This window comes from Coregonus clupeaformis, chromosome 34, assembly GCF_020615455.1.
Source record: "Coregonus clupeaformis isolate EN_2021a chromosome 34, ASM2061545v1, whole genome shotgun sequence".
Classification (NCBI taxonomy): domain Eukaryota; kingdom Metazoa; phylum Chordata; class Actinopteri; order Salmoniformes; family Salmonidae; genus Coregonus; species Coregonus clupeaformis.
This window is the reverse complement of record NC_059225.1, coordinates 38,464,393-38,490,492: the sequence shown is the minus strand read 5'-3', so window position 1 is coordinate 38,490,492 and position 26,100 is coordinate 38,464,393. Positions and strand designations below refer to the sequence as shown.

Below are 26,100 nucleotides of genomic sequence, written 5' to 3'. Positions count from 1 at the left end.
GTTGTAATATTTGTTCTATCTTTTCAGGGGGATGAAATTGAAATTATAGTCAGCTCTGCAAAAATATCATTTTCAATTAATCGAAAATGAGACATGGCAATCTGCACAAAGACAAAATGGCCATTTTTAAACAATGGATGAGCTTTTCTTAGTAATCTACTTGAGAACCATTTAGGGTTTAAGTAAATCTTTTGAATAAGTGATGCTTTTAGAGAGAGGTTTAGTTCTTATATATGTAATAATCTCAACCCACCCAATTCATATTCATAATAGAGATAGGCACGCTTTATCTTGTCTGGTTTAGCATCCCAGATAAAGCTAAATATTTTTTGCTCATATGATTTGAAAAAACGAATCATCAGGAGTAGGCAGCGCCATAAGTAAGCGAGTAAACTGACATATGACTAAGGAGTTAATCAGGTCAATTGTTCCGTACGTAGACAGGTATTTACCTCTCCATGGTTGCAGGATCTTGTCTATTTTTACCCGTTTTCTATTGAAATTCATTGTGGAGAGCTCATTTACATATTTTGCGATATGAATACCAAGTATGTCTTCTTCACTGTCAGCCCATTTTATAGGTAAACTACAGGGTAATGTAAAAGTTGTATTTTTTAAAGATCCAATACGTAATATTGTACACTTATCATAATTAGGTTTAAGTCCAGAAAGGTTATCTAGATCTTCAATGAGACATTGCAGGGATCTAGCTTGCGGACTTAATATAAAACTTGAGTCATCGGCATACATGGTCACCTTTGTTTTTAAGCCTTGGATTTCTAATCCTTTAATGTTGTTATTTAATCTGATTTTAATAGCTAGCATTTCGATGGCCATAATAAATAGATATGGTGGCAGCGGACACCCTTGTTTAACTCCTCTTGACAATTCAAAACTCTCTGAGAAGTAGCCGCTATTTACTATTTTACAGCTGGGGTTGTTATAAATTTGGCCTTCGCACTGGTCTTTCTGTACATTTGTTAATTTTCCATTGGTTTTTGGGGGGGTTTTGGGGGGGAGAATTCCTTACAGTAATCGTCATTCAGTGGGTGAGGATGAGATGGAATAGAGAACATCTGCTTAAAATATTTAGCTTCCTCTTTTAAAATATCATTCGGAGAATCATAGAAGACTCCGTCTTCAGTAACGGGTTTCTGCAAATTATTTTTATTAGCGTTCCTGTGTTGGAGATTCAGGAAGATTTTGGTGAATTTTTCTCCATATTCCATCCAGTTTGCTTTATTTTTGTAATAGATTACATTAGATAGTGCTTGAATAAGTTCCTCCAGTTCTTTTTGTTTTTCCTCTAACTTATTTTGAATCTCTGTAGTATCGTTTTTATTGCTATCTACCTGTACTATTAGTTAATGTATTTCCCTTGTTAGTCTTGTCTCTTTAGCCAGAAACTTCTTTTTTATTATTGATGAATATTGAATTGAATGACCACTGAAGGTACATTTAAAGGTATCCCAAACAATAAGGGGATTTGCTGAACCTATATTGTACTGGAAAAATTCAGTTATAAATTATTTTGTCTTAGTTAAAAATAAATTGTCCTCCAGTAAACTTTGATTCAATTTCCAATATCCCCGCCCATGTGGAACTTCTATAAGACTTATGTGAAGGCCAATTAGATGATGATCTGATTGCATTCTGTCTCCTATTAAAACTTTTTTAACCTTTGTTGCAAGAGAGAAAGAGACAAGAAAGTAGTCAAGACGACTAGCTTGATTAAGTCTCCTCCATGTATATCTCACTAGGTCGGGATTTTTAGTCTCCAAATATCCACTATTTCGGCAAACTTGCAGTCATGGGTGAACAGGGAGTACAGGAGGGGACTGAGCACGCACCCCTAGGGGCCCCCGTGTTGAGGATCAGCGTGACAGATGTGTTGTTACCTACCGTTACCACCTGGGGGCGGCACGTCAGGAAGTCCAGGATCCAGTTGCAGAGGGAGGTATTTAGTCCCAGGGTCCTTAGCTTAGTGATGAGCTTTGAGGGTACTATGGTGTTGAACGCTGAGCTGTAGTCAATGAATAGCGTTCTCACGTAGGTGTTCCTTTTGTCCAGGTGGGAAAGGGCAGTGTGGAGTGCAATAGAGATTGCATCATCTGTGGATCTGTTGGGGCGGTATGGAAATTGGAGTGGGTCTAGGGTTTCTGGGATAATGGTGTTGATGTGAGCCATGACCAGCCTTTCAAAGCACTTCATGGCTACAGACATGAGTGCTACGGGTCGGTAGTCATTTAGGCAGGTTATCTTAGTGTTCTTGGGCACAGGGACTATGGTGGTCTGCTTGAAACATGTTGGTATTACAGACTCAGTCAGGGACAGGTTGAAAATGTCAGTGAAGACACTTGCCAGTTGGTCAGCGCATGCTCGGAGTACACGTCCTGGTAATCCGTCTGGCCCTGCGGCCTTGTGAATGTTGATCTGTTTAAAGGTCTTCCTCACATCGGCTACGGAGAGCGTGATCACACAGTCGTCCGGAACAGCTGATGCTCTCATGCATGCTTCAGTGTTGCTTGCCTCGAAGCGAGCATAGACGTTATTTAGCTCGTCTGGTAGGCTTGTGTCACTGGGCAGCTCGCGGCTGTGCTTCCCTTTGTAGTCCGTAATAGTTTGCAAGCCCTGCCACATCCAACGAACGTCGGAGCCGGTGTATTACGATTCAGTCTTAGTCCTGTATTGACGCTTTGCCTGTTTGATGGTTCAGAGGAGGGCATAGCGGGATTTCTTATAAGCGTCCGTGTTAAGCGGCAGCTCTACCCTTTAGCTCAGTGCGGATGTTGCCTGTAATCCATGGCTTCTGGTTGGGGTATGTACGTACGGTCACTGTGGGGACAACGTCATCGATTAACTTATTGATGAAGCCAGTGACTGATGTGGTGTACACAGGTGCACCTTGTGCTGGGGACAATAAAAGGCCACTCTAAAATGTTCAGTTTTGTCACACAACACAATGCCACAGATGTCTCAAGAGGGAGTGTGCAATTGGCATACTGACTGCATGAATGTCCACCAGAGCTGTTGCCAGATAATTGAATGTTCATTTCTCTAACATAAGAAACGTCATTTTAGAGAATTTGGCAGTATTTCCATCCATGAATATGAACTGTATATATGAACTGTAACTCAGTAAATATGTTGAAATGGTTGCATTTTGCGTTTATATTTTAGTTCAGTGTATTTTCTGTGACAGACGTTTTTTTATAGATTAAATAGGGTTAATTTGAAATATTTTCTAGTTTTCATAATTCCTTACTCATTATTATTATTATTATTTATTTTTTAGGGGGTAGATCAGCCTTAATATTGCAGATAGATGGAACTTCCATCAATGTAATTGTCTACATCACTTCCAATCCCCCATATGGTTTTTTTCTCGCAAATATATATAATACACATTCATACATATAAATACATATACATACACATATATATATATATACAGTGGGGAAAAAAAGTATTTAGTCAGCCACCAATTGTGCAAGTTCTCCCACTTAAAAAGATGAGAGAGGCCTGTAATTTTCATCATAGGTACACGTCAACTATGACAGACAAATTGAGAAAAAAAAATCCAGAAAATCCCATTGTAGGATTTTTAATGAATTTATTTGCAAATTATGGTGGAAAATAAGTATTTGGTCACCTACAAACAAGCAAGATTTCTGGCTCTCACAGACCTGTAACTTCTTCTTTAAGAGGCTCCTCTGTCCTCCACTCGTTACCTGTATTAATGGCACCTGTTTGAACTTGTTATCAGTATAAAAGACACCTGTCCACAACCTCAAACAGTCACACTCCAAACTTCACAATGGCCAAGACCAAAGAGCTGTCAAAGGACACCAAAAACAAAATTGTAGACCTGCACCAGGCTGGGAAGACTGAATCTGCAATAGGTAAGCAGCTTGGTTTGAAGAAATCAACTGTGGGAGCAATTATTAGGAAATGGAAGACATACAAGACCACTGATAATCTCCCTCGATCTGGGGCTCCACGCAAGATCTCACCCCGTGGGGTCAAAATGATCACAAGAACGGTGAGCAAAAATCCCAGAACCACACGGGGGGACCTAGTGAATGACCTGCAGAGAGCTGGGACCAAAGTAACAAAGCCAACCATCAGTAACACACTACGCCGCCAGGGACTCAAATCCTGCAGTGCGAGACGTGTCCCCCTGCTTAAGCCAGTACATGTCCAGGCCCGTCTGAAGTGCATTTGGATGATCCAGAAGAGGATTGGGAGAATGTCATATGGTCAGATGAAACCAAAATATAACTTTTTGGTAAAAACTCAACTCATCATGTTTGGAGGACAAAGAATGCTGAGTTGCATCCAAAGAACACCATACCTACTGTGAAGCATGGGGTTGGAAACATCATGCTTTGGGGCTGTTTTTCTGCAAAGGGACCAGGACAACTGATCCGTGTAAAGGAAAGAATGAATGGGGCCATGTATCGGAGATTTTGAGTGAAACCCTCCTTCCATCAGCAAGGGCATTGAAGATGAAACGTGGCTGGGTCTTTCAGCATGACAATGATCCCAAACACACCGCCCGGGCAACGAAGGAGTGGCTTCGTAAGAAGCATTTCAAGGTCCTGGAGTGGCCTAGCCAGTCTCCAGATCTCAACCCCATAGAAAATCTTTGGAGGGAGTTGAAAGTCTGTGTTGCCCAGCGACAGCCCCAAAACATCACTGCTCTAGAGGAGATCTGCATGGAGGAATGGGCCAAAATACCAGCAACAGTGTGTGAAAACCTTGTGAAGACTTACAGAAAACGTTTGACCTGTGTCATTGCAAACAAAGGGTATATAACAAAGTATTGAGAAACTTTTGTTATTGACCAAATACTTATTTTCCACCATCATATGCCAATAAATTCATTAAAAATCCTACAATGTGATTTTCTGGATTTTTTTTTCTCATTTTGTCTGTCATAGTTGACGTGTACCTATGATGAAAATTACAGGCCTCTCTCATCTTTTTAAGTGGGAGAACTTGCACAATTGGTGGCTGACTAAATACTTTTTTTCCCCACTGTATATATATATATATATATACATATATATACACATATCCTTTAAAAATATATATATTTCCTTTTATTACTTTCCAACCCGACCACCTCTCCCCTATTTGGAGTAAACTAGTGAACAACAACACTTAGGCCTCTACTTCCAGCTTATACATACTATATACATTTTATGGACACAGTCAATTTTACAATAATTATATTTTGTTTGTTTTTACTCCTGAACTTCCTCTACCCTCAACCTCTCCGATCATTTTCATGATGTCCATCCGGTTTGCCTCTATATGCCATATCTTTCTAACTGTGCTCTTTCACAAAAGCTCTCAACCTGTAACCTATATACTTATTATAGACACAGTATGCTTTACATTAGTTATCTTGTTGTTATTAGTTGTTGTTAGTTGTTATTAGTCCCATCCTTCAGCTCCCCTCAACCCCTCCCATCTATCTCTTAACACCATCCATATTGGATTTCTATTTGCCATATATTTTTCAACTGTGATGTTTCACAAAAGTTCTGAACCCTTCTATTCTCATTGTTTCTACAGATTGTAAATTGAAAATAAAATGTTTTGCTAAAAGTATTATTATATTATTGATCGATTGACTATGACTTTTCAGATCACCAATGATTGTTAATGTGTGTGTCCGTGGCAGTCGTGCCGTTTAATTATTTTAATGAGCTTGGCCTTATTTCTATTACAGCATATTGGATGACCATCATTCATATTCCATTCACCCAGCTCAATGTAACATCGATATGTTTAGGCTACTCCAATTTTCCCTATTCCCATTGTCACACCCTGATCTGTTTCACCTGTCTTTGTGATTGTCTCCACCCCCCCTCCAGGTGTCGCCCATCTTCCCCATTATCCCCAGTGTATTTATGTCTGTGTTCTCTGTTTGGCTGTTGCCAGTTCGTTTTGTTCGTCAAGCCTACAAAGTTTTCCCCCTTGCTCCTGTCTTATCTAAAGTTCCTGTTTTCTAGTTTTCCCGGTTTTGACCATTCTGCCTGCCCTGACCCTGAGACTGCTTGCCGTTCTGTACCTTATGGACTCTGATCTGGATTACTGACCTCTGCCTGCCCTTGACCTGAAGTTTTGCCTGCCCCCTGTTCTAGTAATACACTTTTGTTACTTTGACACTGTCTGCATCTGGGTCTTCCTTAAACCGTGATAGGACGAACTGGCCATGACCGCCCCAGCAGACTCAGACCAGCTCCACAATGCTGTCTCCCTGCAAGGAGCCACCATTGGACGACACGAGGAGTTACTGCAATGTCTTATGGAGGTACTCCATACCCTGGCAGAACGCCATGACCAGGCGTTTGAGACTTTGCTGGAGCAATTCCGCGGATTCCCCACTGGGCAGCGGGTCACACCCGTAATCTCCCAGCCTACCCCAGTGTCCCGAGAACCCCACTTACCTCCTCCGGAGCGCTATGCTATAGATTCCGGAACCTGTCGGGCATCCCCACTCAGCCCCTCTCCATTTCCTTGGACGTTAGAGCGCTGGACGGGCGCTCTATAGGCCGGGTCACTCACAATACCACTCCCATCAACCTACAAGTGTCAGGGAACCACAGCGAGGCAATCCAATTTATGCTGATTAAGTCTCCTCAGGTTCCCGTCGTATTGGAATTCTCTTGGCTCCAGCGACACAATCCCATCATAGACTGGACTGCGGGTGCCATTATGGGCTGGAGCCCGTTCTGCCACGCCCATTGTCTGAAGTCAGCGCAACCTGACCTGCCGTCTTCCTGTGGGCTCGGAAGTTGCCCCGGACCTCTCTGCCATTTCTGCGGAGTACCAGGACCTCCGGGAGGTGTTCAGTAAGGCCCGGGCCACTTCGCTTCCGCCACACCGACCCTATGACTGCGGGACTGACCTTCTCCCAGGCACCACTCTGCTCTGGGGACGACTGTACTCTCTGTCGGGTCCGGAGACCAAGGCCATGGAGACCTACATTGAGGACTCCCTAGCTGCAGGGTTCATCAGTCCTTCTGCCTCCCCCGCCGGCGCAGGGTTCTTCTTTGTGGAGAAGAAGGACAAAACCCTGCGCCCGTGCATCGACAACCGGGGCCTCAACGACATCACAGTGAAGAACCGCTACCCGCTACCACTCATCTCCTCAGCCTTCGAGCCGCTCCAGGGGGCCACTGTGTTCTCCAAGCTGGACCTACAGAACACCTACCACCTGGTGCGGATATGGGAAGGGGATGAGTGGAAGACTGCCTTCAACATGGCCAGCGGTCACTACGAGTATCTGGTCATGCCATTTGGCCTTACCAACGCCCCAGCTGAGTTCCAGGCTCCAGAATGATGTTCTCCGCGACATGTTGAACCGGTTCGTCTTCGTCTACCTCGATGACATCCTCATCTTCTCCCGCTCCGCCCAAGAACACGTCCTCCACGTCCGACAGGTTCTCCAATGCCTCCTGGAGAACCAGCTTTTTGTGAAAGCGGAGAAGTGCGAATTCCATCGCTCCACCATCCCCTTCCTGAGTTACATCATCGCTGCAGGGAGTGTACAGATGGATCCCAGGAAGGTGAGAGCGGTGGTGGATTGGCCCCAGCCTACGTCCAGGGTTCAGCTGCAATGTTTCCTGGGATTCGCCAACTTTATCCGGGGTTACAGCACCCTGGCTTCCCCCCTGTCTGCCGTCACCTCTCCCAAGGTTCCGCTCACATGGTCCCCAGCTGCTGACCGGGCGTTCTGGGATCACAAACAACATTTCACCACAGCTCCCATCTTGGTTCATCCTGACTCGTCCTGCCAGTTCGTGGTGGAGGCCGATGCTTCGGATGTCGGAGTGGGGGCTGTCCTGTCCCAGCGGTCTGCCCTGGACCTCAAGTTACATCCCTGCGCCTTCTTCTCCCATTGCCTCAACGCCACGGAGAGGAACTACGAAGTGGGGAATCATGAGCTTCTCACGGTGAAGATTGCGTTGGAGGAGTGGAGGCACTGGCTGGAGGGGGCGGAACATCCGTTCATTGTGTGGACCGACCACAAGAACCTGGAATATCTCCGCACCGCCAAGCGTCTCCACTCCAGGCAAGCTAGGTGGGCCCTGCTCTTCACCCGGTTCAACTTCTCCCTCTCCTACCGACCAGGATCCAAGAACATCAAGCCGGATGTGCTGTCAAGCCGCTATAGCCCCGCGGCTACACCTTCGGACGCCCCCCAGGCGCTATCATTTGTAACCGTAAAAGCCTTGGTTTCTTAAATGTTAAAATCAGAAGTCTCCTCCCCAAATTTGAGTTATTCACTGCATTAGCACACTCTGCCAACCCTGATGTTCTAGCAGTGTCTGAATCTTGGCTTAGGAAGGGCACCAAAAATCCAGAAATGTCCATTCTGAAATACAACATTTTCCGTTTAGATAGAACTGCCAAAGGGGGCGGAGTTGCAATCTACTGTAGAGATAGCCTGCAGAGATCTATCATCCAGGTCTGTGCCCAAACAGTTTGAGCTTCTACTTCTAAAAATCCACCTTTCCAGAAATAAGTCTCTCACTGTTGCCCCTTGCTACAGACCCCCCTTAGCCCCCAGTTGTGCCCTGGACACCATATGTGAATTGCTTGCCACCCATCTATCCTCAGAGTTCATACTGCTTGGTGACCTAAATTGGGATATGCTTAACACCCCGGCCGTCCTACAATCTAAACTTGATGCCCTCAATCTCACACAAATTATCAAGGAACCTACCAGGTACAACCCTAAATCCATAAACATGGGCACCCTCATAGATATCATCCTGACTAATTTACCCTCTAAATACACCTCCGCTGTCTTCAACCAGGATCTCAATGATCACTGCCTTATTGCCTGCGTCCGTAATGGGTCCACGGTCAAACGACCACCCCTCATCACTGTCAAACGCTCCCTAAAACACTTCAGCGAGCAGGCCTTTCTAATTGACCTGGCCCGGGTATCCTGGATGGATATTGACCTCCTTCCGTCAGTAGAGGATGCCTGGATGTTCTTCAAAAGTGCTTTCCTCTCCACCTTAAATAAGCATGCCCCATTCAAAAAATTCTGAACTAAGAACAGATATAGCCCCTGGTTCACCCCAGACTTGACTGCCCTTGTCCAGCACAAAAACATCCTGTGGCGTACTGCATTAGCATCGAACAGCCCCCGCGATATGCAACTTTTCAGGGAAGTCAGGAACCAATAAATACAATCAGTTAGGAAAGCAAAGGCTAGCTTTTTCAAACAGAAATGTGCATCCTGTAGCACTAACTCCAAAAAGTTTTGGGACACTGTAAAGTCCATGGAGAATAAGAGCACCTCCTCCCAGCTACCCACTGCACAGAGGCTAGGAAACACTGTCACCACCGATAAATCTACGATAATCGAGAATTTCAATTGGTCACCATAGCAACACCCACCCGTAGTATGCGTTCCAGCAGGTATATCTCACTGGTCATCCCCAAAGCCAACACCTCCTTTGGCCGCCATTCGTTCCAGTTCTCTGCTGCAAATGACTGGAACGAACTGCAAAAATCTCTGAAGCTGGAGACACTTATCTCCCTCACTAACTTTAAGCATCAGTTGTCAGAGCAGCTTACCGATCACTGCACCTGTACACAGCCCATCTGTAATTAGCCCACCCAACTACCTCATCCCCATATTGTTATTTACATTGTTATTTATTTTGCTCATTTGCACCCCAGTATCTCTATTTGCACATCATCTTCTGCACATCTATCACTCCAGTGTTAATACTAAATTGTAATTATTTTGCACTATGGCCTATTTATTGCCTTACCTCCATAACTTACTACATTTGCACACACTGTATATAGATTTTCTATTGTGTTATTGACTGTATGTTTTGTTTATTCCATATGTAACTCTTTGTTGTTGTTGTTTTTATCGCACTGTTTTGCTTTATCTTGGACAGGTTGCAGTTGTAAATGAGAACTTGTTCTCAACTGGCTTACCTGGTTAAATAAAGGTTAAATAAAATTAAAATAAAAGACGAAGACAATAGTTGAACAGTTTTGAACAAATACATTTCTTCAAAAATAAAGGAGAAGAAAGAGAGAGAGAGGGAGAGAGAGCGCAAGTTATATTTCATAGTATTTTTTTCACTTTCAATTACTTAGCTAGTTAGCTAGCTAGTTTAGCCTACTCAAACACTGGCTCAAACAGAGAGGGATGCTATTTTATCTAGGTGGCTATGGCTATCCAACACTGGAACTCTTCCAAGTCAAGGTAAGCTTTTGGTTTTACTAATTTATTGCCACCGGGGCCCGCCGATGTAACTGCTAAAGTGCTTGCTGACTGTACACTGTACACTGTACTGCATAATTGTCGTGGGTTTACTAATGCGTTAGTTATATTAGCTATCTTGACTATGACGTTAGATAATATGGTGACAACGATGTAGGCTGTGTGTAGCGGTTAGCGGTTATGATATGAAGGTTTGGCTTGGAAAAGTTTTTTCGCCTGGTCACAGAAAGCTGATGTGTTGTGCACTGAAGTCCACAAGCAAAGGGAAAAGGTGAGAGAGGAGGAGAGCACGTAGATGTGAGAAGGAATTACAATGAGAAAAGGGATCATACTGTTTGTATGTGGCTGCATTGAAAGTGAACTGTGTTTGCATGTGATCAGGGATCATTCCGTCGATTCTATTGAAAAACCTTATTTAAACGGAAGTAAACGGAACAGGGATAAACATACCTGAATTTATCCAATAGAAACTCTCGTTTGCAACACTTGGACTAATGATTACACCCTAGATTAGCTAAATGCAGGCAAGAGTGTGCAAGGTGGTAATGAATATGTCACTGTCTGTCAACTTGACTGTAAACCTTCATTCATAGGCTAGGCTGTAGCACCTCATGATGGGTAGGGAAATTCGAGTATCATGTAGTAGCCTAAATATATCGATGTTACATTGAGCTGGGTGAATGGAATATGAATGACAGTCATCCAATATGCTGTAATAGAAATAAGACCATGCTGATAAAAACAATTATTGTCCTCCCTCATCTTAAATGGGACCGACCGCAACTGATGTCCATACAGTCATTTTCGCCACAAGCAAACCAAAACTTGGATCCCCCTCTTTCTCTTCTTCTTCCTCTTAAGTTATTCTTAAGACTGAGGGCTCTATTTTCGGCTGAGGCTAAGGAGGCACAAGTGTAAAACGCACGTTAGTTTGCAATTTCATCATATAAAATGTTTCCCTCATGCTTTTTCATTTTTCACAATTCACATCCCTGCATACTTAATTTTGCTTGTTCAAGTGGGCTACCCCATCCCCATTTTCAAAGAGCACCCCTCGTCAGATAACCAAAGACGAGCTCTCGGCTCCTCCAAACTATTCAGTCACCTATAATGCCATATCAATTGCAGATCTTTTTTGAGAAAAAATAAAGGCAACAATACAATTGACAGGAGCGTAGTATTTTGTATAGACGTGCGAATATTAATGCATAAAGACATTTAAGCCTACATGTGCACACAGTACCATAGAACGAGAGAAGCGATTTATGATATCATGCTTCTGACCCCATCCTATTTAGAAATATTGTTGTTGTTTAAAAAAACAGATAGCTTGTTTTACGTTTCATATGATTAGAAACCAAGCCCTCCATAGGCTACCCTCACCCTCGGCCTAGGCTACTATAACGAAGGCTGGTTCAACAGCAATGCGTCACGTCTTTTTTATCTTGGCCTTGCAATGTAGCCTATCCATAAAAGGTGTTTAAAAATGGTCTATTCATTAGAGTGCCTTGAATTTAAAATATACTGCACATCCTAAATCATACACACATACGCCTACCTGCATACTTCATTTCGCTTGTTCAAGTATCCATCCCCATCTCAAAAGAGCGACTCTCATCCGGTTACCAAAGATGCGCTCCTCCAAACGTATTTACATTTTTCAGTCCTATAATGCAGTATCAACAGTAGGCCTACGCTATATTTCGCTTATTGAGAAAGTGCATCACACATACAATACCATTTACGGAAGCCTAGTATTTTATATTTTAGGAGAAGTGCGATGCGTAAAGACATATAGGCTAGGCTCATTGAAGCCAATTACAACAATGTTGACTGCCAACACTCCAAACATAGGCTATTGAGCAAACACTGGATGTTATTATTTTACTGTGGCCTATGCTATTTAATAAACTGTAGTATCAATCCACAATGGACAAGGAGGAGAATAATTGATGACAACGCAAATACCTTCAATAACCTACAGAACTTGAGACAAACGCATGCAGTATTAAGCCATGGAACACATTGATTGGCTGGTAAGTGGCCAAGCCCTCATCACGCCTACAACTTGTTTATTCATCAAACCCCAGCCCTTTCGCGCCACCGCCAGCTACTGCGCTCATAATTCCGGCTGTGAAAATAGCAAAAATATTTCTGACACACCCCGGACCTAATAGCACTACCACCATTGCTTAGATTTACCATTGCTTTAGGTTTGTTAAAATATAGCCCTGAACATGTGATATTTTTCAGAAATGTGTCATATTACTGAGAACTTGTTCTGAAAATCACTGCATGTATATGGTGCTTGTGGTTTGCCTTGCATGTTACCTTGGTTTATCCTGCCTCTTCTTCTCTCCTTTGCCACATAGCACATATTTCTTTGTTTTCCTTCACAGCACTTTGCCACTGTGTGTGTTGTGTTTGTTTGTGTGTGGTCACCCCTGTAGTACCCCGGGGTTAGCTTTACCCTTTCCTCTCCAAAGGTGTGTTTGTGTGTATTCTCACCCTCACATTCCCATATTAACCTAGAACCCAATGTCAAGAGGTCCCCCCTGCAGTACCTCAGGGTTACCTTGACCTCCTGTCCCCTCCACCGTATGAGTCTCTCCCTCTTACCCTGCGTTCATAACCAAGTGGGAAGGTGGTATTTACCACATACGACTGGGAAAAATCCACTTGAACGCCCCTCCAACTAGTAATTACTAATGGGAAACTGATATATTATCCCCGAGCTCTGACTTCTCCCACATGCTGATCTCTGACATCACCTACTAAGGAAATGACCTCGATAACACCATTTTCGCCACTTAAATGGAAAAAAAACATGATTTATTACAAAGCAATCTATGAATATGATTTTTGAACACTATCATTTGTTTACAAGCATAATACTGTAGCTGTACTTTTAGTTTATGGTTGAAGCAGCTTGTCGGCCATTAGCGAATCTGCGTTTCTCAACATGTTCAAAGCACGTGAATGCATCCAACTGGTATTTACGACTTCACAACTGGGAATTTCCACCTTCCCACTTGGTTACGAATGCAGCATTAATCTCTCCCTCTTTCTGTTCTTCTTTCCATCACACTCATGCACTTCCAACCACCACAGCTAAGAAGCACTTTTCTCTAGTGTGAAACTCAGATAGCATCTGTTTATGGGTGAATCTACAGAAGTGTTGCAAATTGCAGTCCCACCCCCCAAAAAACTATAAAAATGTAGGACCTTTATTGGTTACACTTCACTTGATACCCAGCATCATAACACATTATGACACAGTCATAACCATGCCATAATATGTCATAACAGCTGACATACCTTGTCATAACCTGTCATAATATGGTCAAAATACCGTCATGACACGTAAATAATATTTAGACCTGTTGTGACATATATTGCGTTATTTTATGGCTGGTTATGACACCTACATAAGAGTGTCAAAACCCACATTTAAACAAATGTGTTTTCTTCCCTGCCAAGAAGTTCCCTTTCGTTTGAAAGTTTGTTCCTTAAATCCTTTGTTGTTGTTGCAATGAATAAATTTGGGTTTTGACACTCTTATGTAGGTGTCATAACCATCCATAAAATAACGCAATATGTGTCACAACAGGTCTAAATATATGTGTCATGACAGTGTTATGACCATATTATGACAGGTTATGACAAGGTATCTTGAATTGTTCTATTATTTAAGTGATAATGCCCAAGAAGCTGGTGTTTGGAGGATACAGTGCCTTCAGAAAGTATTCATACCCCTTGATTTATTCCACATTTTGTTGTGTTACAGCTGTCATCAAGGCAAAGGGTGGCTACTTTGAAGAATCTCAAATATAACATATCCTTTGATTTGTTGAACACTTTTTTGGTTACTACATGATTCCATATGTGTAATTTCATAGTTTTGATGTCTTCACTATTATTCTACAATGTAGAAAATAGTACAAATAAAGAAAAACCCTGGAATGAGTAAGTGTGTCCAAACTTTTGACTGGTACTGTAAATCAAAACTGTAACTCGGCCACTCAGGAACATTCAATGTCTTCTTGGTAAGCAACTCCAGTGTAGATTTGGCCTTGTGTTTTAGGTTATTGTCCTGCTGAAAGGTGAATTCATCTCTCAGTGTCTGGTGGAAAGCAGACTGAACCAGGTTTTCCTCTAGTATTTTGCCTGTGCTTAGCTCCATTCCATTTCTTTTTTATCCTGAAAAACTCCCCAGTCTTTGACGATGTCAAGCATACCCATAACATGATGCAGCCACCACTATGCTTGAAAATATGGAGAGTGGTTCTCAGTAATGTGTTGTATTGGATTTGCCCCAAACATAACACTTTGTAATCTGGACAAAAAGTTAATTGCTTTGCCACATTTTTTGCAGTATTACTTTAGTGCCTTGTTGCAAACAGGCTTCCTTCTTTTCATTCTGTCAATTAGGTTAGTATTGTGGAGTAACTACAATGTTGTTGATCCATCCTCAGTTTTCTCCTATCACAGCCATTAAACTCTGTAACTGCTTTAAAGTCACCACTGGCCTCGTGGTGAAATCCCTGAGTGGTTTCCTTCCTCTCCAGCAACTGATTTAGGAAGGACGCCTGAATCTTTGTAGTGACTGGGTGTATTGATACACCATCCAAAGTGTAATTAATAACTTCACCATGCTCAAAGGGATATTCAATGTCTGTTTTTGTTTTTGTTTTTTTACCCATCTACCAATAGGGGCATTGGAAATCCTCTCTGGTCTTTGCAGTTGAATCTGTGTTTGAAATTTACTGCTCGACTGAGGGACAATACAGATAATTGTATGTGTGGGTTACAGAGATGAGGTAGTCATTCAAAAATCATGTTAAACACTATTATTGCACACAGAGTGAGTCCATGCAACTTATTATGTGACTTGTTAAGTACATTTTTACTCTTGAACTTATTTAGGCTTGCCATAACAAAGGGGTTGAATACTTATTGATTCAAAACAACACCGCTTTCATTTCATTTTTTATTTCATTTGCAAAAATTTTGAAATACATAATTCCACTTTTACATTTGGGGTATTGTGTGTATGCCAGTGACCAACACATCTCAATTGAATCAATTTTAAATTCAGGCTGTAACACAACAAAAGGTGGAAAAAGTCTAGGGGTGTGAATACTTTCTGAAGTCACTGTTTATCCATAAAAATGATGCGGATTCATGACTCCCGACATTTTCATTACTATGGGACAGCTGCAGATATATTGAAACAATTTTGGAAATGTCAGACAGACAGCAAGGTTTATACAAATGTTTAGACTCTTTTTAAAGTGGAGATCACATTTATAAATTGCCTGGCTGGGCTGATGAGACAGTGGATTGCGCAGTGAGATGGAACAGTGAACAGCCATTTCAATGTCATAGCCTTAGCCGGTGATAACTTGTGGAATAGACACCGTCTGGAACGCAGTTTTAACCAATCAGAATCCAGGATTAGACCCACCCGTTGTATAATACATTGAAAGATACAAAAACGTGAAAATATCCTGTGTTTTATATACTGTATATTTCCACACTATGAGGTTGGAATAATACTGTAAAAAAAAAATGAAAACGATAATAATGCCCTTTTAGTGTTTGACAAGACCGCCTGAAATTGTCTATTTTGGTGGGATGGAGTTTTGGCCTGCCTGGTTACATCACCATGCGGGAAATGTGATAATAGACCAATAAGAAAGACATCTCCAAACCTCTCTGCCAATAACAGCTAGTTTTCCCCTCCCCACTCAGACAACTCCCAGACAGAAATTGCTCTTGCTAAGAAGCTATTTTTGTTTCTTGTTGACCATTTTGACTGAAAACAATCACAGTAAGAAATGATTTGATATTCAGATATAAATGGCTGCATTGGGCATCAAAATGATCACTACTGTGCAGGGTTCTCCCTTTATTGCTACTTGTTCACTATGTTTCGGCAGTGACAAATTTAGTGGGGTGGTAAGGAATTCAGGTAAATACTTCAAATATGCAATACAAACAAAGTGTGTGAGTAGTATTTATGTCTACTTGACATATGTTGGAAGATATGTGTGCTGAAATTTTTAGGAAAAATATGATACAAATGTGTAATATTTCCAACCCCTAATCTGCATCACTTTTGTAGAATGGCCCATATATTCTGCGATAAAATAATAATCTGTCAATATTGCGTAGTCATACAAACAAAAAACTGTTCGCTACGACTCGGCAGAAAAATGCCCTCTCTCAGGGTTTCCCAAACTCGGTCCTCGGGACCCCAAGGGGTGCACGTTTTTTTTGTTTTTGCCCTAGCACTACACAGCCTATTCAAATAATCTTCTATGGTGTCACTAGGCAGAGAGCCTTGGCATAACTTTCATATAACTATGTGATAACCGTGAGAAAGCCCACAGACACGCTCTTGGTAATGCGTCTGTCTGTCTGATGACTCAGCTAAAAAATGTAAGCTTCTTCAACTAAATTACCCTCTTTATCCCTGGCAGTCACTGTGGTTCTCTGGCAGGTTTACAGGGGCTTAACACATCATTTCCTGTTTACCTCTCCCTCTCTATGAGGATGAACAACCCACTCAGAACTGCAGAAGCATCCCGTAGCCCTTTACACTCACAGCCCCCTGGCAGATTTGGTCATTGAAATGTGCCTCAATTGGAACGCAGTGGCTGTACAGTAACATACTATATATGATGTTCGAGCTCAGGCTGTCCGCTTTACAGCGCTGTATGGGTTTCAATTGAGCCATTCTAAACGTGTGTACCAAGCGCAACAAAAAGATGCCTCCATCCCTCCCGCTAATTAGGCTAATTTTTCACTTTTTTTATTATCTGAGTGCGGGCAATGCTGTAAATCGAGAGGAGTTGTTCTGAAAGATGAGACGTTGAGGATTATAGTAAACACCGCTTTGATGTCATACAAGAAAATGTATGTGCACTTCACATTTCCATTTTTTAACTTATTTAATTTACAGTGTAAACATTTATGATCGCTATGACTGATGTACAGTCACCAAGGCAGGATGTACAGTCAGCACTATCAACAAGGCAGGTCCTACAGGCCCTAGTTTTGTCACACCTGGACTACTGTTCAGTCGTGTGGTCAGGTGCCACAAAAAAGGACTTAGGAAAATTGCAATTGGCTCAGAACAGGGCAGCACGGCTGGCCCTTGGATGTACACAGAGAGCTAATACTAATAATATGCATGTCAATCTCTCCTGGCTCAAAGTGGAGGAGAGATTGACTTCATCACTACTTGTATTTATGAGAGGTATTGACATGTTGAATGCACCGAGCTGTCTGTTTGAACTACTGGAGCACAGCTCGGACACCCATGCATACCCCACAAGACATGCCACCAGAGGTTTCTTCACAGTCCCCAAGTCCAGAACAGACTATGGGAGGCGCACAGTCCTACATAGAGCCATGACTACTTGGAACTCTATTCCACATCAAGTAACTCATGCCAGCAGTAAAATTAGATTTAAAAAACAGATAAAGAAACATCTTATGGAACAGCGGGGACTGTGAAGCAACACAAACATAGGCACAGACACATGCATACACACACACGATAACATACACACTATACACACACGTACAGATGGATTTTGTACTGTAGATATGTGGTAGTGGTGGAGTAGGGGCCTGAGGGCACACAGTGTGTTGTGAAATCTGTGAATGTATTGTAATGTTTTTTTTAATTGTATGAACTGCCTTCATTTTGCTGGACCCCAGGAAGAGTAGCTGCTGCCTTGGCAGCAGCTAATGGAGATCCATAATAAATACAGTCAGTAGGATGACATGTGTCATACCCTGGGTTGTCCTGAACAGAATGAGCCTGTTTGTCGTATTGTGAAGAAAGTTAGCCGCGGAACACGCACTTGAATGCACTCATGACTCCATTCTATGCACATCAAAATTACAATCTGTTTGTCTGAAGTGCCTTGTGAAAGCCTAACACTGTAAGATCGTATTCTATAATTTAGCTAGTCATGTTGGCAACAGAATAAACTTTCAAATGATGCCCACCTGATTAAGATTTATAATGGAACATTTTTGCATTGAGTAAACAACAACAGTAATTGTGTTACGGTGGGTACGCAGAGCTATGTTCCAAAGAAAACAACTACAAGTGTGCTTGTTTCAGTTCCTCAATGGCAAAGCTAGTAGATCTCAAAATAAAAGGCCCTTATATTTGAAGGTTCTTTCTTTCCTTGAGTCATAGAAGGGCATTGAAATTACTTAGGAACTGTGCAGTTTGGAGAGGTGTGTAGCCACTTGGAGACACCAGTTAGTCCTCTCACTCAAACCCTTGTAATAGTCTGTTCTTAAGTTGCACCTACACCACATTTTCCAGGAATATTCTTATTATGTTACTGAATGTATCCAGAGTATTTTCAGATTTTGTTATTGAAAAATGCTGCAATAAGTACAGTAAATGTAAAATGATCATAAAATCAACAGTGTAATCTTTGGTCTAATCATTTCCCCATAATCTCCAAAGTGTTTACTTTCAATTTCTACCATGGTCATGCATATTCTTTTTATATTTCTTGTGTTAGAAACATTTCAATTTGGCCCTATCCATATATGCCAATTTCCACGAGTGTAAAGGGTTAATGTAATGTAATCCTTCAGTCAATCACAGTGGACTGACTCTAAGGTAAAGATCAATCTATACTGAGGTATCAAATCTGGGAGATGTGCCTACGCAGGTTTCTCAAAAACCAAAAGTAATTATGCTTGTAGTAACAGCTTGATAAATAATATCTAATAATATACGCCATTTTGCTGACACTTTTATCCAAAGTGACTTACAGTTATGCGTGCATTCATTTTCTGTATGAGTGGCCCCAGCTGGAATCAAACCCACAATCCTGAAGTTGCAAGCACCATGCTCTACCAATTGAGCCACATCTAAACTTCACGAGCTTTCAGTTGAGGGCAAAAGTTGAGAGTAGTAGATGAGAAAAAAGTATTTTGAGCATAATGAAGGATGCTATTGCACTGATGCAATAGGAAAGGAAGCCCATTGGGTCAATACATCTGGGTCGTGTTCAGTAGGGCACACTGTCACACAACACTTTGCAATAAAACTAAACAAAAAAGCAGTGTTCTTATTGGAGAAGTTCAGGCACCTCCCCATTTTACTCTGTTTCATAACATTTTGTCCCTACTGAACGCAACCCAGATTTCTGCAGACAGATGTTTATATGGGAGAGTTCGAACCTTAGGTTATATGAGTTCAGTATTGTGAGGATATGCAGGGTCATGACTTCCAGTCAGATGAATGCACTATTCTATTGTGTCCTCAGGTTCTAGCGCTGGCTTTGACAACGTCACGACTGGCCTTAACCCAGTTTCATTCATGACTTGGGGCAGGCCGTAAAAAACATTTGGCAGACAGACAGAGACAGACAGGCCCCGGTTCCCGGCCTTCTCTCCATCACTCAGAGGGGAGAGACAGAATAATAGAGACAAAGAGCGAATGAGAGAGAGAGATAGAGAGAGCGAGAACAAGAGGGAGAGAGAGAAATAGAGATAGAGACTGGGAGGGAGAAAACAACAGAGGGACTGGGACAGAAGAAACGAGAGGGAGACTGGGAGAGAGAACGAGAGTGAAAAACAGAAATAGGCACTCGAAAGAAAGAGAGAAAGGAGATTCAGGTTGTGAGGAACAGGAAACTCGTGGTGGAAGGGTTGTTGCGGCAGACGCAGCTGACGCTCCACACAGGGCCCATACTGTCTGAGTCACAGGTCACATGCACACGACTGACGTAACGTTACACAAGCGTTTGTGCAACACCTGCGGCCGGGCAGTCACAACCATGCCACTCACAGGAGCATAAGCAGAGGCTACCACAGAGGTGGCAGAGACCGACACCTGTGTGGCCGATCTAGCTAGCCTAACTATCCAATCCACATCCTCACGAATTGCAATCAAGGGGCTATGCTTTTCATTTGCAATCACGACGGAAGAAAAACCGAAGGACAGACAGTTTCTTGATTTCATTGATAACCACATCCAGGCAATTCCAGGGGGAGAAACAAAACAACATTCCTGAATCCTGGTATTCCGAACGAAACAAACAATATCGGTGAATCAGAGCTCTGTTGGACTGGTCTGGTTACCTACTTCCACTGTGTATGTAGGGTGAAGTTGCAGATCTTGGGTCAGTTTTGCATTTCTCCCACTAAGATTAGGATTGGGGGAGAGGAAGCTGATCCTAAATGTAGGGTAAACTTCACCCCGGAGTGTATCCCACTGCCAGGTCTGTAGAATTCATAGGGCTTTGGCTGCCAATACTGTGCCATGGAGCCAACTCTGACCTAGATAGTTACACATTACTACACAGTACCACGTTCAACACCGCTCCAATCAGACAATGGTGGTGAAAAAAATCTTCATGAGACCACTTGTCTGTGTTGGAGTTTGGGTAATATCCTGTTTTTCTTCTGCTCTCAGATAATTAATATCGTCAAGGCTTGCATGCCGATACCCAGTCGGAACTCATTATCTCTGCAAGGATACACCAGCTAACTTGTTACACACTTGTTTATTCTCAGGTGTTTGAAAAAGAGTGAATCCCCTGAAAGTTGGAATCAATATTTCCCAGTTCGGGCAGAGAATGATACGCCTTTTGATGACAAAGAGTCTTTAGTCAAGATGGTACTATTTTGCTGTCTCTCTCTCGCCTCCCCCCTCTCTCTCCCTCTTTCTTTCACTGTGCTTTTTTCACTGTTGCATAAGTCACATGTCAGTTTAACTGCAATAGCACACAGCAGCCAGCCGGGCTCCCGTAATGCATACATTAGGCCCGACGGCAATTTGCACAGATCACATGCATTGGGGAATGGTTGTTTAATGTAAACAGTTGGTATTCAAGGCATAGTGAGCCATAATGTGTTTCTGCCACGCAACCAGGAGAGTTGCTGAAAGTGTAATCTGACAAATTAATTGGTCATCACTTTGCCCCTATCTCCTGGGATGAGGTGGGAGGGGAGGAGGAGAGGGGGGAGAGGGAGGGGGAGAGGAGGGTAGAGGGGGTAGGGATAGAGGTAGAGACTTTTACAAGGGGAACTTAAAAGCACATGACACCTCATGCATGGCTTTGTCGTCGGAAAAGAGGACAATTAGGCCTTGACACCTGAAAGTGTGGGGGCTGCGCACATACATGCACGCGTATAAATACAACAGTCACACACAGACAACACACACACCTTATGGCAACAACTCCAGCCCACCCTTGATGGAATGCCATGCCAGATAGGGCCGTGACGATACCAGTACTGAAATATTGTTTCCATGCCAAAAATGAAAACACGAAGCAGACCAAACTCATTGGTCCCTTAAAACATAATGTATGTAGCTTGGAAAATAAATACATGTTTTGTTTCCTTGCCACGATACTAACGAGTATCGCGATACTGGTATCGTCCCGGTCCTAATGTCAGAACAAAGGAAAAAAATGCTAATCACCAACTGCGCTGGATTACCACAATTACAAAGGTATATTATAGTGTTACCCACAGTTGACCTATTTCAATCAGAACTGTCATCATGATGCACCATATGGACTAGTAAACACAAATCATCAACTAATTGGGGAATGTGTGATTTGAAAATTGCAACAGCAGGTACCAAGGGATATTCCACTGATTGTCCTCATAAACTCATGATGAACATACATCGAACAGATGATGAAGGTCACTGCCAATGGTAATGAAATGCTTCCAGGTGCGATCACCCATCTCCCTCACACAACAACCCCGCCAATACAATATGACCATCCTTATCTATCTTTACAAGAAAGGGTCTATATTTGGCTGATACATTTGAGAGACTTCAGATGATTTATGCTATACTGTCACGATCGTCGTAGGGAATAGACCAAGGCGCAGCGTGATGAACGAACATGGTTAACTTTATTATCTTTAGTGATAATAGACAACAATAAACAAAACAAGAAACGACTCGTGAAGTCCACGGTAACAATGACCAACACGGAACAAGAACCCACAAACACAAAGGGAAAACAGACAGTTTAAATATGTCTCCCAATCAGAGACAACCAACGACAGCTGACACTCGTTGCCTCTGATTGGGAGTCACTCTAGCCAACATAGAAATAGAAGAACTAGAACCCCCAACATAGAAATATACCACATAGAATGAACACATCCTGGCTCAACATATAGAGTCCCAGAGCCAGGGTGTGACATATACAGTGCATTTGGAAAGTATTCAGACCCCTTGACTTTTTCCACATTTTGTTATGTTACAGCCTTATTCTAAAATTGATTAAAAAATAATAATTCTCATCAATCTACACACAATACCCCATAATGAAAAAGCGAAAAAAGGTTTTTAGAAATTTTTGCAAATGTATTAAAAATTAAAACCAGAAATACCTTATTTACATAAGTATTCAGACCCTTTGCTATGAGACTCAAAATGTAGCTCAGGTACATCCTGTTTCCATTGATCATCCTTAAGATGCTTCTACAACTTGATTGGAGTCCACCAGTGGTAAATTCAATTGATTGGACATGATTTGGAAAGGCACACACACACACACACACACACACACACACACACACACACACACACACACACCTGTCTATATAAGGTTCCACAGTTGACAGTGCATGTCAGAGCAAAAACCAAGCCATGAGGTCGAAGGAATTGTCCGTAGAGTTCCGAGACAGGATTGTGTCGAGACACAGATCTGGGGAAGGGTACCAAAAGATTTCTGCAGCATTGAAGGTCCCCAAGAACACAGTGGCCTCAATCTTTCTTAAATGGAAGAAGTTTGGAATCATCAAGACTCTTCCTAGAGCTGGCCACCCGGCCAAACTGAGCAATCAGGGGAGAAGGGTCTCGGTCAGGGTGGTGACCAAGAACCCGATGGTCAATCTGACAGAACTCCAGAGTTCCTCTGTGGAGATGGGAGAAACTTCCAGAAGGACAACAATATCTGCAGCACTCCACCAATCAGGCCTTTATGGTAGAGTGGCCAGACGGAAGCCACTCCTCAGTAAAAGGCACATGACAGCCCGCTTGGAGTTGGCCAGAAGGCACCTAAAGACTCTCTGACCATGAGAAACAAGATTCTCTGATCTGATGAAACCAAGACTGAACTCTTTGGCCTGAATGCCAAGCGTCATGTCTGGAGGAAACCTGGCACCATCCCTACGGTGAAGCATGGTGGTGGCAGCATCATGCTGTGGGGATGTTTTTCAGTGGCAGGGACTGGGAGACTAGTCAGGATCGATGGAAAGATGAACGGAGCAAAGTACAGAGAGATCCTTGATGAAAACCTGCTCCAGAGCGCTCAGGAACTCAGACTGGAGCAAAGGTTCACCTTCCAACAAGACAATGACCCTAAGCACACAGCCAAGACAACGCAGGAGTGGCTTCGGGACAAGTCTTTGAATGTCCTTGAGTGGCCCAGCCAGAGTCCGGACTTGAACCCGAATGAACATCTCTGGAGAGACCTGAAAATAGCTGTGCAGCAACACTCCCCATCCAACCTGACAGAGCTTGAGAGGATCTGCAGAGAAAAATATGAGAAACTCCCCAAATACAGGTGTGCCAAGCTTGTAGCGTCATACCCAAGAAGACTCGAGGCTGTAATTGCTGCCAAAGGTGCTTCAACAGAGTACAGAGTAAAGGGTCTGAATACTTATGTAAATGTGATATTTCCGTTTTTTATTTGTAATACATTTGCAAACATTTCTAAAAACCTCTTTTTGCTTTGTCATTATGGGGTATTGTGTGTAGATTGATGATTAAAAAAATTATTTAATCAATTTTAAAATAAGGCAGTAACATAACAAAATGTGGAAAAAGTCAAGGGGTCTGAATACTTTACGAATGCACTGTATATGAGGCAGAGGGCGAGAGCGCTTTGGTCCTATACTGCTCGCTGCCTACAAACCTCTTTTTGTGTGACTGGAGTTTGAAAAAATCTATTTTGGTTATTGAACTACAGTAAGTGAAGTGGATTCACACCCGGTAGCACAATTGCAGTTACGGATATTTCATCATGGGTCTCTGATCTGTACTACACAGAAATGCATAATTATGGATATAAATGCCATTCTCTTCATACATTTACATTTACATTTTAGTCATTTAGCAGATGCTCTTATACAGAGCGACTTACAGTTAGTGTATGCATACTTTTTTTTTTTTTTTTCATACTGGCCCCCCGTGGGAAACGAACCCACATCCCTGCCGGCCAAACCCTCCCCTACCTTGGACGATGCTGGACCAATTGTGCGCCACCCATGGGTCTCCCGGTTGCGGCCGGCTGCGACAGAGCCTGGACTCGAACCAGGATCTCTAATGGCACAGCTAGCACTGCGATGCAGTGCCTTAGACCACTGCGCCACTCGGGAGTCATAAGTCCTAATGTATCCTAAATGTATCCTAAATAGGTACACAAAGGTAGAAATATGCAATATCCTCCATTGCATATTTGAGTATTATTCTACACACTTGCTATTATTTTAATCAGCTCCGCCACTAAAAGAGTACAGCACAGTAGAGCTCAATAGAGTACAGTACAGCACAGTAGAGTTCAGTAACAGTACAGAAAGGTCAAGTAAAGTATAGTTCAGTACAGTACAGTACATTATAGTGTACTCAACTCTAGTGTGCTCTTCTGTGTACTGTACTGAACTCTACTCCACTCTATTCCACTCTACACTACAGTACAGTAAAGGACTGTACTGTACTGAACTATATTCTACTTTTCTTTACTGTACAGTACTGAACTATACTTTTCTTTACTGTACTGTACTGTGCTCTACTGTACTGTAATGTACTGTACTGTCCAAACTTGTGAAACACAGACGTCTATGATTGATTCAGAACAAATCTGAAGGCCGGTCCAGATGTCTGTGGATGTTGAAATCAAGGCCAGGGCGGACTGACCAAATGTAAACTACTTTTCAACATGCATGGATGTCCGGTGTTGGTCGGTGCTCAGTGGGTGAGGATGCTGCTTACAGTAAATGGAATGAGAGGGGGCTCATGGGTAGGTGTCAGTAAGAGCCGGGAGAGGTGACATTAATTAGAGAGAGAGAGAGAGAGAGAGAGAGAGAGAGAGAGAAGAGAGAGAGAGAGAGGGGTCGTCTAGACTGTTCACACTCTTGCTTTGACCATCAGATGACAGAAGAGAAAGAAAACAGTTATCAGCTGAAAAGTACTATGCCAGTGGAAAGGAGGACAGTAGCAGATGACCCAAATGTGGTTTGTGACTACTATGATTTCAAAATTCCCAATTTTTCAAAAATTGTGTTACCGATTTTAATCACTTAATTATGAATAAACATTATCGATATTAGTAAAAACACTAACTAATTGATAGGTCTACCTTTACGTTTTACTTATGTGAACTTTCATTATCCTCCCTCCTCATGAGGGAGATAAATTAGAAAATATCTTCAAGATATGTGGGTTTTTGGTAACAGAATTTAAAAGGCACAAGGCAATGTTTCTTAAACTTACAGAAGGCATACATTTTTTTCCTAAACGAAATATATGTTGATATTAGTTTGCAGGAGTCTTTACTTCAACATTATTATGTTTTGATGCATTTCTAATATCTTTTCAAATTTGTTCTGGTCTTTTTTTCCTAAGACCCCTTTTCCATCTGTCTGACAAGAAGTCAAAACCTTTTCTTATTCATATTTTTTTGGATGGAAAATGGTTGAAAAATGTATATCCTTCATTTCTCAAAAATATATACTCAGCTTTCATTTGGCACCCAATATGACATGCTCCTATGAACTTCACATGTTGGTGCTCATGGATCCTT

The 26,100-nt window shown here is 42.3% G+C and overlaps 1 protein-coding gene across 1 annotated transcript in view; it reads right to left on the bottom strand.

The window, feature by feature from the left end:
- gpr137c (G protein-coupled receptor 137c) overlaps window positions 1-26,100 on the bottom strand; it is a 57,032-nt gene that overhangs the window by 30,063 nt on the left and 869 nt on the right. The gene's annotated exons all lie outside the window — the stretch shown is intronic.